The sequence below is a fragment of the Grus americana genome, chromosome 2 (genome assembly GCF_028858705.1).
Source record: "Grus americana isolate bGruAme1 chromosome 2, bGruAme1.mat, whole genome shotgun sequence".
NCBI lineage: Eukaryota > Metazoa > Chordata > Aves > Gruiformes > Gruidae > Grus > Grus americana.
The window spans coordinates 44,264,896-44,284,137 of NC_072853.1; the positions used below are offsets into that span (position 1 = coordinate 44,264,896).

The 19,242-nt window shown below is 38.9% G+C and overlaps 1 protein-coding gene across 1 annotated transcript in view; it reads left to right on the forward strand.

The window, feature by feature from the left end:
* The first annotated feature begins 6,228 nt into the window (after nucleotides 1-6,228).
* The window catches only part of ST18 (ST18 C2H2C-type zinc finger transcription factor), a 168,493-nt gene continuing 155,479 nt past the window's right edge, over nucleotides 6,229-19,242 (forward strand). The window contains exon 1 of the mRNA XM_054816327.1: nucleotides 6,229-6,268. The gene's annotated coding sequence lies outside the window, so the exon portion shown is untranslated. The remainder of the gene's footprint in view (nucleotides 6,269-19,242) is intronic.

The window sequence follows — 19,242 nt, forward strand, 5'->3', positions numbered from 1 at the left end:
ATAATACAGGACAGAAAATTCAATGGGTCTGGTGTACAAGCAATATTCCTTTCAACAGAAGTCTGTTAGTTTAAGATACTTAACCTTGGGTTATTCCAGGCCTTTCATAGATTCCTTTAGGAAAGATTGCACTGTCTGGCTCCACAGGATAAATAAAGTAACAGATTATTTATTTATTTATTTATTTAATGGACAGGCCCAGCAAACTGTGTTTCACTGAAATAAGATGCTAGGTTTGCAGTTTGCCTTGGTTTGATCTCAGAACTGTGTCAGTGTGCTAGCAGCTTCAGAGCTGTATCATGCAGAAAGAGGCGTTTTACACCACTTTTCAAAGTCTTTTCCACCTCGTATATGCAAACTCAGCACCTGAGAGATTTACAAAATCAAACCCAGGCAACAATAGCCTGGTAGGGAAAATTGTAATCTCTGAAGAACCTATCTGCACCTTAATCTAGAGTATTTATACTAAGGGTAGTGACTCAGTTTGAGCACCTAGGAGTCCTTGAAAGTTTTTCAGTAGAGTTTATTTGGAGATTTCCACTGAAGCAGGTGTTTCATATCAGAAACATATAAATGAACATTAAAGTTACCTTTAGTTTCACAGGATGAAATTTAAGTTCTGAAATACAGGTGTTTCTTACACAGCTTCCCTCAGGAGGGTTGTTTAGGTTGTTGCAGCTAAGCTAAAATGAAAACATCTTCTTGCACTAGTTTCTTTCTTGGTCTTAACAGATGGGAAGTACCAAAGGCTTCTGCATCACTAAAGTGATGTAGGCTGCCTCAGAGCCCAATGGCTCTGACAGTGCAAGCTGAGGTAGCTTTCTGTAATCCACCAGGAAAGGTAGAGCTCTTCACACTTCCTCCTTAACTACACAGGAGACTTCTCGTACCCAAAAGAGGGTTACGTCATTCCTGATTTCTAGGAGTGGTATCATGAGCTGTGAAAAACTCCAGTCAGAGCAAACTACAGACCATCTCTCTCGCAACAGAGGTCACCATGGACATACCACCGGTGATGACTGCACTGGCTCCCTGCTGAGAATGCAGAACCTTATTCGGTGGCTTTTACTCAGCTTTGCACAAGTTGTCTGGGGGTTTGTGATCACATCTGTGATGGATTGCTGGCAGCATTTTGAGGGAACAGGGTCTCAAGCAATAGGAGGATTGTGGAGGACTTTTCCTAAGAGTGAGACCTAGACTGTAATATTTGCTTCTATGAGAAAGGAGAGCGAACATGGACCTCAGCTTTATCTCTGATATTTCAACTGCACAACGTCTCGCAGCCAGAGAAGTCACTTGATGCCTGCAATGAAATAACGCAGCGCACCAAGGGGAAGAATAACCTTTCTGTGCCTGTTGCTTTGTAACATGGTGTGCTGTGAAAGAGTTGTCTGGTCTTCCGTGGAAACCAGCTGTACAACCTGGTCTCTGCTTGCTTGTGAGTGGGTCTCTGTCCCTCGCCTGCCTCACGAAAAAGGGCTGTCAGAGTTAATTTTTGTGAAGTGCTTCACAGTTACTACCTGACAGATGCCTAAATATGGAGCATGGTTAGTATAATAGAGTAACTAAAAGGACCTTAGCAGACTCGTTTCTGCTTTAAAAATCTCTTCTCTCAGCGCTCTCTATTTTAACGTTCCCATCTTCTTTCCATTTAATCCACATCTCATACCTTTTGTTTCTTTTCATTGGCCCTTCTGGACAACTGTTTTTGGGAAAGCCTTTTTATATATCTCTCTTTGCCTTGCTCTCTAATAGATACCATCATCTTTTAAAGAGCAGTCACTCCCTCCCTCAGCTAAGTACTATCTTGGCAGGCAACTGGGGAGGAGGAGTCTTCTTTAAAAGGCTTTGAAATTGTGTTGTTAAAAATATATATAAATAAAGCAACGAACCTTTTAATAGGGCTTTGAACAATCATCCTTTTCATTCCCTTATGGCCTATTGTGCTTCTAGCTTTTTTATTATTTAGTGTGCCTCAAAAAAAAAAAAATCCAAATGTTTTATGTTAAGCCATTAGGAGTTTATTTGGGTTGAAAATAAATAAATAAATGTGGTGCTAGCAGTTGGGACTGTGAACACATGCACAGTTGCCTGGCAGAGGCAACCTATAGGAGGCACATCAGAGGGCCAGAATAAGCTTCAGTGAAAGACCAGAACAAAAGCATCAGCAGCATTTGTTTCTGGTTAAGTACTTTTGCATGAGCCTGACTACTGGAGTGGTTTACCCAGCTTTTATCTGTTTCAAATTCACCTCACTCCCTCCACCCCTCTCTGCAGCATCACCCCCAGCTGTAACTCATGGTAATTACACGGAAAAGGAGGAAGCATGGGATTTTTAAAATCTTCTTTTGTTTTATTTTTTTTAAACCACCTGATGGGAGCATGTGATGAGTTGGTATCCAACATTGCTCCTGGACTTATTAGACATCTAACTAAATGTTTTTTTGTATGGCTTGCCCAGGGTTTTTTTGTGCATTTAGATTTGGTGTTTTAAGTGCTGGGTATATTTTGTGAATAGCCAGCAAAAGCATTTTGTTTCTTTCTTTCTACCCTCTTCCACTTTTGTTTGCCAACTCTGCCTGTTATCCACAGAGAATTCTGCAGCAGGCTGGCGACTGCAGCTTGCGCTCCTCTGTCTGCTGAATTAGAATCAACCTGCTTGGTCTCATTTCCCTGGTGGGGCTGTTGGGGAGGGAGAGAAGAGTCTTTGCCATTAAATGCATTATTAGGTTCATATCTTAGCTCCCACATGATCTACATTTGGTGAATCAACATCAAAACTTAAACTTTCTAACCCTCTTTCTCCATGAGATAGAAATATATGGTAATTTTTGAAAAGCACACATATAGACTGCTGTTGGTATTGTCAAAGAATTAATAGATTGCAAGAGGTAGATAGGAGGATCTTCTGACAATCTGAGTGTGACTTTGCTTTTTCAGTTTTGAGACTCATAAATAAAACAATCTGATAATCCTCGTTAAGTTGCATGGAGCCACTGACAGTTCAGACCTCAGAAAATCAAGGCAAAGGTATTCATCTCCAATCAGGCTCCGAAGGAAGGACAGTGCCTAACGGGTGCCCTTCAACGAGTGCCATTTTATGTGTGGGACACGGAATGTCAGGTTGCAAATTACAGAGCTTCTTGCACACATAATCTCAGGCACATCAAAGCCACCGGAACAGAAATGTACCCACAGCATAAAAAAGAGAACATGAAACTGTCTCCATAACACAGTGACATTTTCACTTATTGCTCTTTTTGCAATGGTATTGCTGATTGTAACCAAAAAAAAACCCCCAAAAAGTATGGAAAAGTAGTATGATCTGAACGCAATTCTAAAATGCTCGACTCCTTTAACTCACATAGTTTGGCAGATTCCCTATAAAAGCAAGGTGTACCTTTTAAAATCTAGGTACAGGATCAATAATAGAGAAGAGAAAATCAGTCAGATATTTGGACTTAGGAGGCTGAATGTTCTGTGGATCTTGCTCTTGCATACAGCCTTCTGCATGCTGGCTCTGACCTATTCAAAAATAGGTACTAGAGCTCAGAAAAGACTTAAAAAGAAGACCTAACTGAGGTCTTCCCAGTCCATAAAACAGAGATTACAAACTTTCTGACCTCATGGTGATGATACTGTGAAAATAACTAACCTCCTGTATACTGCAGTATTTTAGTAGGCAGATTATGTGTTCCTGAGATACAGATAATTAAGTGGAACAGTGAGGTTACTGGGAAAGAGGAAGAATATATACATACTGTTCTATAATATGTTACTAATTTTAATGAGATGAGAAGATCTTCTAATGTAAACTTGAAATAAAAATAAAACAAATATACGAAGATCAGTGGACAGGTTCCTATTGGCTCTGATGCTTTTTAAAGTCTACATTAAAAAGCAAGACCAACTGTCGTAGTATCTTCAGCTGTTATGCAGAAGTGAAGATTCACTTGATCTCTCTAAGTGATTACTTTTGGAGAATGGTACTGCCTGACAAGGCACAACTGCAGACTCTGACCAAAGATGGGATGTTTGTTGGGTACTGAGAAACAATCACATTTGTTTAAAAAATCCTGAGGGATACTTAGACAATTCTACTTGCAAGATCATTCATCTTTAATATTTTAAAGGCATTATTCTCAAGTATTGATAAAAGAAATATAGCTAGGTAGTTTAAGGTTTTGTGTATTTCTAGAAAACATTTTTAAAAGCTATACTTTTGTTATCCAATTATTGGTCATGAATCACTCAGTTGTTAAAGTATATCAGTGGTTGAATATCCTTTATGTCATATCTGGAATGATCCTTATTCCTGGAATAAAGATTTAGAAGAACCTATGTCACAAACCTGTGAAAACTTCTAAAGGTATTTCACTTGGGATGAGATCAGAATATACATTTACGCTGCAGAACCAGACCCCACAAGAGGAAAAGCAGACTAGTGTTTGTTTTACAACATAATGTCATCATGTCTCACATTATCCTCTCACAAACATACATGATAGGTGTTTTCTAACACCTGTATTTTAGACGTTTGAAAGCATAAGAAAAAATATTTACTAGAAAGTTGTAAAAAAAAAAAAAATGCAAGCATGGCAAGGGCTGCAATATAGATAAGAAAGAAGGATGGTTTGGATTGGGTGGCAGAAAGAGGATTCCAATGCTGGTCTGACAGTTAAAGAATGAAATTACAAAGAGATCAATGAGAAATCAATGAGGACAATTTTTTTGTCTTTCCACATCTGGAAGCAGTTGTTGTCTGTGATTTACTGTAAGTATAAAGAAAACCACTGGAGTGTCTTGGTGTTAGCAGAGGCCAGTAGCCAGTACTGGAAGGGCTGGATCTATACGGTACTTCTCTTCCTATAGAGAGCTGAAGAAATTTCTGCTTCTCTGCCAAAGTGCGGCTTTGTGACTAGTGGGGTAAGAGTTTCCAAAGAATAGATGGGTTCAAATTAATGACAGTGGGCGGAGAAGGTTTATGATTTTGGGAATACTTGAAATCTGCAAAATCTAAAGTTCCTCTGATTTTTAGAGCAAGCCCAAATTGCTTTAAGTACAATGAGGCAAAGCCATAAAGTTTGGTCAGAATTCGCACTTTGGGAATACTGAGCACTTGAAACTTGGGCATGGCTTTTCTATCTGAGGCCTATTTCTTTAATGAACCAAAGCAAAACACTTGCCACAGGTGTTTTGAATTTTGTGGGGTGTGAAGTAGGGTAAGCCACTGAGTTCCTTTGTGTCTGTGGTGGGTCTGGAAGATTCTGAATTAGCTTCTGCTGCTTAACCTGGCTCCAGGGTTCCAAATCTAGATCCCACACTCATTGCAGAAGTTCCTTTCAGATCCCTTCCGGAAGAAAGCAAAGGTTATAGTGAGGAAAATATCATGCAAGTACTAGAGTAAATGCATCCTGTAGAGTAAGCAGGCCTGAAGTTCTGAGATGATAAAGCAAATATAGCTTAATGTTAAGACAGAGGAAAAGTAACACCCGCTGCCGCCTCCTCCTCCTCCTCCTCCTCCTCCTCTGCACACACACACAACTTGTTTACAAAAGTGCCTTGTAGTGACTGCTGGTGGTGTCACTCCGTCCCATGCCCCAGAGCTATCACCGGGCCTCATGGGAGATGTGACTACAGCATCGGACATGGGACTGTTTGTTCACTCACTTTCTGTGAAGAGAGTTTTGAACTGTGTTTTGAATAGACAGCATTTTCTTTGTGTGGTTGGTAAATAACACAGAGCAAAGTTAGTCAGCAAGTTGCATAGCTTCTGCATTCTGATTCTTTGGAGCCCTTTTGTACCAAGCTTGACAGGATGTTTTTAACAGAATGTGACCTCACTGGGATACTAGAGGTAAGGAAAAAAGTTATTTGGGCTGTTGTGGAATATTTTGCACAGAGCTGACTAAAAGTACTGCTTTAACATGCCTCTTGGAAAGAAGATGCTTTCGCGGTGATCCAATCAACACCTTGTTCAGTGAAAATCAATGTCTTTCACTCCTTCGTAAGTTATAGGAAGTCTTAATAAGATTTTCTATTTCCCGCTTACGGAAAAAGACGCTGATTTGCAAATCTCAGAACGATTATGTACTTGCTCTAATGTGTTGAGCAAAGGCCCAGTTCTAGTGACAGAACATCAAAATGTTTTCTTTTTAATACAGAACAGAATAAGCAGATCAGATCCAGTTGTTCATCCAAGTCCTAGAAGCAGCAGTGCGAGAACCGGAGCGGTGGCAAACCCAGCAACACCAGGCGACAGGTAAAGGTAAGAAGGAAAAAAAAAAAAAAAAACCAAACCAAAAAACCCCCAAATGGTATCAGTGCATTTTCTGGGTAAGATCATGTGTGTCTTTTCATCACAGGCGTTAAAACTGGGGCCGCCGCTGGCAGTTTTGCTTGGATGTAGAGCGAAGGGGGCTGTGGTACCCTGGGGGATGCGGGGCGGTGCGGGCCCCCCCTCTCCTCCCTCTGCTGGTCAGCGGCCGCTGGCGGGGGGGACCCGGCACCTTTCCGCCGCCGTGGGGGAAAGCCCTGCTTGCTAGCGGCTCTTCAGGGTTTCTTTAGTGTGTTGCTCGTGGTTCTAAGCGCTGACAGCCTTCGGATGAAGCGATGCAAAGGTTCGGCGGCGGTAAAAGAAGGGAGAGAAATCTGAGTGTTCAAGAAGTCGGGGAAGATTTTTTTTTTTAAAGGGATGTGTTTCAGATATTTATTTATAGAGTATAAAAATATTATAGATTCATGCTGAGTATCTGAGTCGGTTTTTTATATTCAGGATCTAAAGAGGTTTTTATGAAAAAAGAAAGAAAAATGCATTATTACACAAAATAGCTTCATGAATAATAGGCATCTTGCTGTTCTGAAATTGAATTAACAATATATGATCTGCTTTACTATAGTTTACCAACAGAATAACAAAGCTTCATTGCTTTTGTGGTCAACAATCACTTTTTTCCAACCAGTACAGGTGATTTACCAAAAAAAAAAAAAAAATTGTTTGGAGTCACTGATAGAGCAGTGAGAGGAAATAAAGTTCTCACGATATGTAAAACCGTTATTCATACTTAAAGACTTGCATAACAAAGAAATCTAAAAATAGGCCTTTAAAATTGGAAAGTTTTTAGTGCTGCTGACATTGAAAGTGTTCTTTGGTAAATGAGGATGGAAAAGTTTGTTCATTTACTTCTGACTAACTAGAGTTGCTTTTTACTGTAAGGCACATAAAGAAGTGGAGATGTGTTGGTTTTTTTTTTCTTGTGATCAGTTAGAAAGCGAATGGGTTGAACTTCATTTAGCAGTATAAAAGGTGCAGTGAGTGCATCGCTGCTCCCAGTAAGGCAGGATAATGACTTTGGCTTGACAAAGCGTTTACAGTGATACTTTTTTAATGTCAAACTTGCTACTGTACTTTGATCCACTGGTGTGTGGTAGATAAGCTGCAAACTCTGTCCTAATTAGAGCAAATATTTCTTCTGAAGAAGCTTCTAGAGGCAAATGTGTTGTCTGAAGCAGAAGTCTGTCAAATGAGGAAGACTGGAGATGATGAATTTGTATTCACAACTTTTGTATTTGCATTGCAGTAATATTTCTGGTCCTCATCATGGGTCACGTGCTGGGTATTGTACAATACAAACCCAGATGTTATATACCAAACATCATTATGCATGATGCAGACTTGAGACAGCAGTTGAATAAAACAAATGTGATAAATTATTCAGTCATAAAAAATACACCCAAAGTGTTAAGGTGGAGTTTTCTGATTTTAATATCTTTCTACAGCAGTATATGTACTGTTAGGGGGTTTTAACTGATGATTTTTCATAGTGTCTCACCCACTACAGGTAAACTGCCACTAATAGTTGGAAGCTTGAGCACTTCTTGACCTTCAGCCAGGGAGAATTTGGCAAGGTGGAATACAGTTTACCCGAATTTGAACAAGAGAGGGTGAGAGTTCAATAAAAAGTAAACTATTTAATATTTATGAAAGCTACGATTGATAAACCAGTAGAGGTCAGTACAGAGTGCTGAAACGGAAGTGGAGTGCCAAAGCTTTGTGTATTTATGCTCTACTTTCGATCTTTAACTTTTCCTTTAAAATAAGGTAAAGGCTTACAGTGGCTTACAGTCAATATTCCTGTCCTCTTCAAAAGACAGATTAAAAATACTTGGGATAATATGATAATGACGGACTGCTTAAACAGAGTAATTTAAGCAACAACATGCATTTTGCAGCATGCTATGGCTTACAGAGAGATGCTGGAAACCTTATTTTGTGGAATCATTATTGAAACCAATGTGTAATACTTATTACATATATTGCAGTAATAAATGATAGCTGATCATTATGTTGAAAAAATTAGGAGAAAAAAGATAACTTTTAGGAATCAAGTTTTCACATACATGAAGGTAGAGTAACAAAAGAATTTTTCTCATCTTAGGTAACAAGTTCAAATAGTTACCATTGAGTGTTGTTTTAAAGGTCTTTATGTATATGCACATATATACAGAGAAAGAGAGAGAAAGAGAGGGAGAGGCAGACAGACTCTGTATATAAAGTTGAATTATCTTTTGTTTCACCTTTTAAAGCCATTGTTTGCTCGTGGTTTCCTTTTGTGATTTAAAGCAAGGAAAAGAATCATCACGTACAGTCAGTGCATGAAAAGATCCTTCAATATATATTAGCTGCAAAAGCTCATCTCTGAAAAGCTTCTTTTCAAGCTGCTTTCTGTAGATCTAGAAAGAGCAACCTGCCTGTCCCCATTCTGTTTCCTTGCACTTTAACTAAGTACTTTGAAAACTACCTTGCTATTAAATTGTAATTGTTGAATATTAAAGATTTACCAAAAAATTATTCACCAGATAAAGATGGTATGTTCTGTTTTGATTTCAATACTGACTTACTTATGCTGTCTACAAGCTTACGGAGAAATTTTGCAGTATATTCAGAGATAATAGAACTATACAAATGGGGAAAATTTTTGAAAATCCTCTTCACTTGTTCTGCTTACTTTTCACGGTCTTCTTTAAATTGATAATGGAGGCATTGGAAACTGTACTTTCCTTTTATGTGCTTTCTTGTGCACTTAAAAGTGACAAATACTGCACAGACACTCTGCAACTCTTTCTCATGGGCACTTCTGTCGTACGCCATAGAGTCAGACGGCACAAGTGTGAACACAGTTCAGAGGGCTGTGGGAGAGGATGACTGCCAGGGAGGGATTCTCTGATAACTGTAACAGCTATCAACAGTATATACTGAGGTAGGGAGGGTCACAAACTGCTGTTGCATATCTGACCCATGATATGTTTTTTCCACGCTTTTGTCACTGTAACATCATGTCACAGATCTTGCAGAAGATCTCCCTTTACAGGTGTCGTGTAAAATCCTGGTTTTGAGAAAGTCAGTGGAAGTCTTGATACATGAATCTGTGGTGAGACCAGGAGCTCCATAAGATTGTTTCTTTTTTTATTTTTTTTTCCCCTGAGACAAAGGAAACTTAGAAATAATCCAGTCTAACAGTGTGGCATGTGAGCGATGGCATGTTAAATGACAATTTCCATTTTGAGTCCAAATTTCCTACCAAAGGCTTGGAGTCAACTCCATTTAATTCAGTTCAGTTCTTCTTCCTTTTAAAGGGAAGTAGAGAAACAACTTGTCATATTGACTTCACTCATGGCTTTGATTGCATTTTGAGAAAATAAGCTTGAATCCGAAAGTCAAACCCACCTTCTTTCCCCAGGCAAACTTCTGATGTCCATACCATTTTGGCACACAATATTTTCCTATTGCCTTTTTCACTTCTCTCTCATCTTTTGTTGGGTAAAAAGGGTGTAAGAAGTCGTATTTTGCTGAGCCACAGCAGAACTGCTCGTTTACAGTAATTGATATTCTTCATTAGTTGTTGTTGGGAGGGAGGTCTCCTCTTCAAATGCTTTTCCTGAAAAGTAGTGCAAAGGTTGAAGTTAAGTTGGTTCTTGTCATACTAAATGCTCTGGTTTTAGCTAGTCAATGCTGAAGTCCAAAAGTCCAAGTACTTCTATTGCTTCAATAAAGGTTGTTTACATGTTAAATTTCATGAACATCTGGTCTGCTTTTTTTCTGTAACATATGGGATATAAACCCCCAAAATTCAGTGACCAAAATAATGTTGCTGGAAATGTGTAGTTCAGTCAAGTATAATGTTATGCTAGAAGTTTGCTGTTCTTATCTGTATCCAGACCAAAGATAGAAGATTAAAGCAGAGCTGTTCATGATTAAGGAACAGAAGGTCTATCTTATCACTGAAGTTCCCAGTCTCTTGGTAGATCAATGTTTGATATTTTCTTGATTGTGGTATTACATTCATGCATTCTTACAGGTATAGTAACATTATATTCTCATTTTGTCCCTCTTTTCAGATGCCTTTGCTTTATTTCTTTGCTGGTTTTTAAAAATTCTTCCCTGCAAAGTAGCTATGCAGAGTTAAATTATCCTATCATTCTATAGCTGGGTTTTATGTTTGGTTGTTTTTTTAAGTTAGGGATAAATTTCTCCATTCTTAGTGTATGTGTACATAGGGGTGACTTCGAACATTTTTGCATTACTTGATATGGAGGTATCTGTCATTTAACTATAAAGCTGCGTGTTCTCTTTAAGCATGTGTCAAAAAATTGTGGGCTTGTGTCCAGATGGAAATACTACTAATTCAGTCAGTGGTGATCAGTAATTGAGAGAGCAGTACTAGTGAAAATCTCTTCATATAAACAAGGAAACTGTGGCATTTGCACCAGAAATTGAGTTAATTAAGGTTCCTTACCTGTAAATATGTTATCAATTTGCAGATTGAAAAATAACCTAAAATAAATCAGAGCAAATAAATTAGAATGATAAATGTAGGCAAATAAATTGTAAATTCAAACATTCCACAGGGAGAAAAAAGATAGATTTTTCACCCATTTCAGGAATAAAAGGACAGCCTAAGGAATTGGTATACTTCTGGGAAATGTATTCTATATCCCAAGAAAACACCTATATAATGGTTTCATTTTTGGTGGTTTTACCGTTTTAGTGATGCATGTCTATGGAGCAAATTGGCTTCTAAGGTACTTAAAGGATCAGAAATGATGCTTTTCCCTGATTGTATTAGAATGGATGGTATAGCTGTGTTTGGTTTTTTTCACTTTATCCTGGAGTTCTATTGGGAATGTCACCTGTTCTTTTCACTGTGTAGCTCAAGTCAATACTAGGCTTTTGTTTTTCATTTCCTCACTTTCTCATATGTCAAGAATAAACTTTAGATTCCAATCTCTCCTTGATATTCTTTAAGCCCCACTGAAATCAACAGGATGCTGAACCCAAGTCTTGAGTGTCTTAGATACCCCAGTAATGGAAAAAAAACTGGTTGTATGGGGTGGTCTGAGGATGAGGACCTGTAGCCTTTATAATGTCAACATTAAACCTGGGGTTAAGGCTTTCTAGAAACTCTGAAAAATCAATTCGTTTTCATAGAAAATCTATCAATCATTTGTCTTATGTATTTCTAAGAGGTCAATATTCACACTGTCACCTTAACTGTAAACCAAATAAATGTGAATTCAGTTTCTGTAGTATATATTCATGATCATGTTTACAAGCAAAGTTGTTTCTGAAGACCTTTATGTTTTTAACAAATCTCTTCTAAAAGTGTATCTTATGTTTGACTCTACCTCTGAAGAATAACTCTTTCATGAACAAAATGTAATACATCAAAAAGATCTTCCACAGTATATGTTATTAAGAATAGGCATCACAGAATAGAAAATATTTAACAAATACATAGTCTTACTTTCTCCTTTTGTGCTCTAAAGGCAAATCTCAGTTTCAGTTGTACACACTAGGTTTTCCCAACACTGTAAAAATACAATGATTAGCAATGTTATTTGACCACATTATTTGACTATTCTTTGGGGATTTTATGTTGGCCCAGAAGAAGAAATATGCCTTTCTGAAAACTTTTTATCTATGTTTACATATATTGTATTTTTATTAAAACATTCATATTTTATATCTATGTATATATGTATATGAATATATACAGAATATTAAGACATTTCTGCAGGAAAATACTAGTTGGGAGCTCATTAATATTTTTTTATGATCTCAGCAAGTTCATATTGACATTGATTTGGTTCCAGGAATTAAGATGTTAAACCTAAGAAAATGTTTAATTAAAATTAAATATGGAATATGGATAAAACTCTTAAATAATATTATCTGTAGCTTTAAACAGCACGAAGCAGAAAAACATGTCATTTCCCATGAACCTGACTCACAGCAATATTTTATCTATTTTTCTCAGTAATAATTTTATTAGTAGTACTCCTATAGAAGTGTTAATCATGTGATTTCATGTGTCAAAATTATTCCATTTTGCTAGCAGATTTATACTACTTCAGAGAAAATCTATGAGTAAAGACTTTCTGGTAGCTTAATGTTAGTGGTAAAGATGACCACAGAGAATGTGAATGCTTATACCTGGTATGCTTATATAAAGTTTTCTTGCACAAAAGTGATTTCGAGTAGCATGGATTTTAATTCTTGACCAACCCAATTGCATTCTATGAGGAGATGACCGTATTGACTGGATTTGTAGTTAAGGGGAGCAGGGGATGTTATATGCTTTGACTTTAGCAAGGTTTTTGGCACAATCTCCCACAACATCCTCATATCCAAGCAGGGTTGTTATGGAGTAGATGGTTGGATTACTAGATGAGTAGAAAGTTGGACGGACCATTGGACTCAAAAGGTGGTGGCTAATGGTTCATACTTTGCCTCAATCACTGTGATATGTGGAGTTCCTCAGGAGTCTGTGGAGGAACCCATCCTGTTTAATAACTTCCTAAGTATCTTGCTGGACAGTGGGTTAAATGTTGTATGCTCACAGGGATGAAGGCTAACAAAGGACTGGACTGTATCAACAGCAGAACAGCTAGTAGGTCAAAGGAAGTTGTTATTTCCCTTTATTTGGTACTAATTAGGCCACATCTAGAACATTACATCCAGTTCTGGGTGTCCCCATACAAGACAGATGTTGATCAACTGGAGCAAGTTCACTGGAGAGCTACCAAGATGGTTGGACGCAGGAACATATGCCCTGTGAAGACTCTGAGAAAGCAGGGCTTATTTAATCTGGAGAAGGGATTCCTGTAGGGGAAAAAAAAAAAATCATGTTTAGGCAGAGAATTCCTGAGAAAATAATAGTGTTGCAACTTTTTAAATAACATTTTCCTTGCAAATGGATAATGCCTCCTGCCTCCTAAGGAAGCTCACACATTCCCATGCATCTGGTGAGTTTGGGCTATTAAGGAGCTCTAATGAATCTCTAAATGTTGCAAGAGCTTCCCTTGCAGTTAGGCAATAGATGTAGTGATGCAGTACTTTGTAAGGGCAAAATATTGTTTTCACATGTGTAATAATGGAAAATATAAAAAATTGGCATTCCAGATGTAATCTGATGGCTTATCAGGTCTCTGAACCTCCTCTGCCTGCTGGGAGGATCCTTCCTGTGGAGCAGTCCTTGCCATCACTCCTGGGATGTTGGAAATTTATTGAGTACAGGTGTTTGGTCAGGATGGTGAATGCTGCTGCTAGGGAACCAATGGCCTATGGATTCCGGACCGTGCCTTGGTTTAGTTTGATGATGCTTATGTCCTGGTTTTGTTCTTTCCCCCTGAAATTTGATGTGAATATTTTTGCTTAGGAAGAAAGAAGTGCGTCAAAGAAGTCTAAAACAAATCTGATGCATTTTTGTTTGGAAGTTAAAATAGTAGAACAAAGAGAGGGATTAGCAGATATTAGTAAGCCTATCTTTTCCTTATGCCAAATCAACATGACTAACAGTGAGGACAGGGGGCTAAATGGACAAGGATAGGGTTCATGAGCGCTGTTGGGTAATTGGTAGAAAATACTCTGCTTGGGAATGTGGAATATATTGTAATCAGTCTTGTACTGTATGGATTTATACTCGGGAACATATTAGGAGGATACCAATGTGATCAGCCCTGGAATGGACACCAACAGAGTGGTACCAGGATGTTCAATCCGCCCCATGCCAGTGTTCTCCTGTTAGCCCAGGGAAAGCACCTCTCCCCCACCCTGATTGCAGAAGCAAGTTTGATATATGCATTATATGGTTACAAGTTTGGTTTGTTGTCCTGACTCAAGCTGTGCTCATCAAATGCAGGACTACCCAGCAGCTAACCTCAGGCAGCTCTGCTCACAGGACTTGCATAACTTTTAATCACTTTTTCCATTTCTTTCCTTTTTCCTTTTCTACTTTTTGATGTTCCTTTTCACCTCTCTGGGTAACTCTTTCCTGCTTCAGTCTTCTCCCAAAACCCAGCCTGCCCCAATTTCTTTCTCCCCACCAGTCCCGGCTTTGCTATATCTCTTTGCCAGTATTTCTGATACCATTGCTGATGTACTTGTGGCCTTGCATGGAATTTCTGCTACAGTTGCCTGGGCACTGTTGGTCTTGCATGACCACCAGAAGGTCCCCAGTGCTCCCCTTCAACTGTCTGTGAGGTATAACTCTCCCTCAACTGCTTGTGAAATCCAGACATTCTTCAGTGCACTATCTATAAAGTTTATTAGCTTCTCACTTTGTTTTCTCTCAGTAGTTTCTCATTTTCTATTCATGTTTACATAGGTAGTGTTAGCATGTCCTGTTCAGTTAGCTTTAACTCCAGGCAGGGCCCAGGTAGCAGCTTCGTTGCTTTCCTGAGGCCTAAGGAGCATCATCCTTAGTTGATGCTATTGGTGTACAGTAGCAGCAAAGGTAGACAGTAAACCAATTAATTTAATAATAATTGGTGTAACTATGTAACATCTTCACTTTCAGAAAAATGGTAACACATTCATATGACTTTTCTGTTTTAAACATCGAATTTAAATATTAGCAGTACAGTGGGACAGCCATACTTCAGGATGCTAGATATGTGCTTTCCGTGACTATGTGATCACCAGCCAGCATGGCATCTAGGGCAGGATGCAACCTGGAAATTAATAGGAGTGCAGTTTTCCTCTGATGTTTTCAATCATTCCTGATCCTGCCTGCTTCAGACCACAAGGCAGTGGTGATACTATGATACAGATCTGCAGAGGGAATGAGGACACAATCACACAGCTTTGGAGGACCTCAGAGCAGCCAAGACCACGTGTATTGCCACTATCGTGGTGGAGGGAATAGGAGATAAAAGCATGGGTGATGACTGCTAGTGATGGATGGTTGAAACCTCTTTAGATTCCTTCCATACAGGCTGGCACAGGAACCTGTCTGTCAGGGAATGGCTACTTGGGACTTACAGTGAGTGAATGGAAACAGGAGCACACTCTGCCTAAGTTTCAAGCTAATGGGAAATAAGTAATCTCACATTGCAAGAGCAGGTGTCACAGCAGTGACTATGATAAGTAAGCCTTGCTGCAAGGCTGGGTATGGTGTCACATTTACTTATTCCTGTGGTGGTTGTATGAGAATTGGCTGGCTTGATATATGTCAAAGCAAGGTCTCCCCGAGGAGAAGGACTTGGGGGTATTGGTTGATGAGAAGCTCAACATGAGCCGGCTGTGTGCGCTTGCAGCCCAGAAAGCCAACCGTGTCCTGGGCTGCATCAAAAGAGGTGTGACCAGCAGGTCAAGGGAGGTGATCCTGCCCCTCTACTCCGCTCTTGTGAGACCCCACCTGGAGTACTGCGTCCAGCTCTGGGGGCCCCAGTACAGGAGAGACATGGAGCTGTTGGAGCGAGTCCAGAGGAGGGCCATGAAGCTGATGGGAGGGCTGGAGCACCTCTCCTATGAGGACAGGCTGAGAGAGTTGGGCTTGTTCAGCCTGGAGAAAAGAAGGCTCTGGGGAGATCTAATTGTGGCCTTCCAGTCCCTGAAGAGGGCCTAGAAGAAAGCTCGAGAGAGGGACCGTTTACAAGGGCATGTGGTGACAGGACAAAGGGTAATGGCTTTAAGCTGAAGGAGGGTCGATTTAGAGTAGATGTTAGAAAGAAATTCTTCCCTGTGAGGGTGGTGAGGCACTGGAACAGGTTGCCCAGAGAGGTTGTGGATGCCCCATCCCTGGAAGTGTTCAAGGCCAGGTTGGATGGGGCTTTGAGAAACCTAGTTTAGTGGAGGGTGTCCCTGCCTATGGCAGGGGGGTTGGAACTAGATGATCTTTGAGGTCCCTTCCAACCCAAACCATTCTATGGTTCTATGATCTCTTGTAGAGATCATACTTGAACACTTGTTTAATGGGTATGTATCTCTTAAAAATTAAAAACTGTACAACTTTGGATTTTTGAATGATTCTTTAATATTTTGGAAATAACATTCAGTTGACTCATTTCTGTATTATTAAATCTTTACAGTACTTGACTGCAAGTAAACAAAGAAATAGCATGCGTAATAATTCCTGTGATTATAGTGTCTGCTGCCCAGTTACAAAAAATCTGTCCAGAAGAAAATGCAGCATATCCTATTCACCTGTTTATATAATCTTATGGCTAGTGCTATCACAAAGGCATCAGGTTTATTCAGTGATTTCTGGAGGTCAGATTTCATGAGTGAAGTGAATGAGGCACAATGGACAATGCTGACTAAAGATGAAAAGATAATGCTTGTTCTTGTAGCGAAAAAAAGTTCCAGAGATTTTTGTATGAATAAAACTACTTCTGTTTCTGAAACAACACTAGGGTTGACAAGAATTTCAATGGAATTATACGACTGGAATATGATGATATTCTCGGATGGCTTTTGTTTCTTTGTTAAACCAGGGATCTGACACTATCTAACACTCCATCAAAATTGTATTGCATTTGGTTATAGTTTTAAAACTCTTTTGAAAGTACTGCTAAAGAATTAGCATAATTTAATCAGCTGACAACCTGAAAAGTGTTTGTACAAGTTCTACAAATGCATCAAAGAATGGCTGAAAAACTTGAAATTCTTATTTCCACAGGTTTGAGATAGAGTTGATTTGGTAACTAAAGATAAAATCTTGGAGTGCCAGATTCATTTCACTTGGATGGACTGTTCTTAGGGTCCTTTTTTGGTGGTCTTGTCCCATTTAGCCCTGGATATTTGGTTACTAGCCTGTAGTGATTGTGAAAGAAGAAAACTATGGCAGATGAAACCCTTCTATAATGTGTTTTCTGAGGTGTGTAGTCATTGTGATGTACATAATCTACAGAGATCTAGAGAGCATATTAAAGATATTTCAGTATGAGAAAACAGATATGTTAAATGACTAAACAGCAGAAATTCTTTACTTCTTTTTGGAACTTAACAGGATGCAACTTTCCTTTCTGTTTACCTGGAGTACGAGAGAGAGAAGCACATTCTCCTCCTTTTTATTAAGCTTTTTACTCTGGGAACATTCCTCCAGCAAGATATAACTGGAACTTAACAGATTCCATCTCCAAAGGGAAAATATATCCTATTCTCAACACACAATGGACTGACTCTTACTTTAAATTATTTCCCTTTTTTTCTGAAAAATCAATTAAATTTATTTAGCTGAATAAAAACTAGTTCTGAATGCTCAAAGTACTTTGTGAAATAAAATGTATGTTATGCATGTACAATGACAGAGGGAAAGGAAGAAACAGAGATTGCCAAGGACATTCTGAGAACATTTATTGATTGGAAACAAATCACTGGATTTTGTTTTGTTTTGTTTTGCTGGCTTTTTTTTTTTTTTCTTCTCCATATTACATGAAGTGGTCTCTCTCTGGGTGTAATTTTTACTTTTTAGTGTCATCTGCACCTGTGGCCTTTGGACTTAATGCTTATGACAGATGGACTGGACCGTGTTTGCACCATTTAGTGTATAATCCTTCTGTATGTATCTATGCCATGCTAGGCAGTGGCACTGACCCAATGGACATATTTATTAGTGCAGACTTCCTGTCTGCTTCCATTGTTCTGCTGCAGTGTCCTTTGAGCCTAATGGACCTTGCTTTGTGCTGGGCCCACCTACAAAATATTGTTCCTGATTCATGCCAGATGATCTGTTGCAGACTCTGATATTTAGTTTTTTTTCTTTTTTTCCCCCCTCTAACACGTTTGCCAACTAGAACGTTTAAAATGGATCAATTCCATATTGTAAATGCTCTTCCTCTCAGCCTGCGAGCTTCGTTTTGGAACGAGCTTGCTAGCTTTGTTTGCTAGTATCAAGATGCTTGACAAAAAGGAGAACTGTTTCCTCTGAAAAATGTCACATCTCATGCTACCTGAGCTCCTGCTCTACTGGAAGCGGAAGTTGTTCCCAGCAAAGCGATGCCTCCTGTAAAACAGGGTGTAATAAATGCAGCCCCGGCTGTAGGAGCCCATGGCTGGCAGCCTGTAGCTGTGTGGCACGTCCCATTCCTGCTGACTTCATCGGCGCTGTGCAGCGGGTGTGGGAAAAAGGACAGGCTACTATTGCACAAGAAATGTTGCCTTCTGTATCAGTAGAACAGCAAAACAAATGCCAAGCAAATGGAAAAGTATGCAACACGTAGGCACTTGCAATTTTTAAGTTTTTGAAGGTTTGTGAACCTAACAATCAACAGATGTGATATCATGATAACAAAGAAAGATTTAGTATTGTACAATTATCTCATGAAATCATGAGGTTGCCTCTTTTACATTTTTGTGCCTATTACAGAAATGCATGAAATGAACCTCGCAGTTTAGCTGTAGTCAAATCAAATTAGTGGCAAAATTCAAACAGACATCTGAGAATCAAAAGCACCCTTTTCTAACTGTTAACATATATAATCCTAACGGTTAAGAAGAATTTTAAAATATTTCTATAGAAAAAAATCATGCCTTTGTAAACCCTGTATAGAAAGATAGATCACCTATATAACTTCTCACACTACATAGCAAGACTACACATTCTGTGCTCATATTAACATGATCATGCAGAAAGGAAGCATATTCTGTGTCATACAGCTGGATTCTAACAGGGATAGTTTCTGGGGTGGGTAATCCTGCCAATCAGATTTCTGCAGGGCGATAATGAAGACCTGAGGAGAGAATTTATCATTTCATAAATTAAAAAAAAAAAAAATCAACAACACTTTCCTATCTAGGAAAGGCAGAAAAGGCTTCTTTATAACAGTAAAAAGAAAAGAGATTATGATGGCATATTCATGACTAAGTAGAAAAAGCAAAAATTCTTTTTTTTCTTTCAGCCATTTGAAATTTGCCATTTCTGGTTTGCAGTAAAAACTTCAACAATAAAATATCCATCC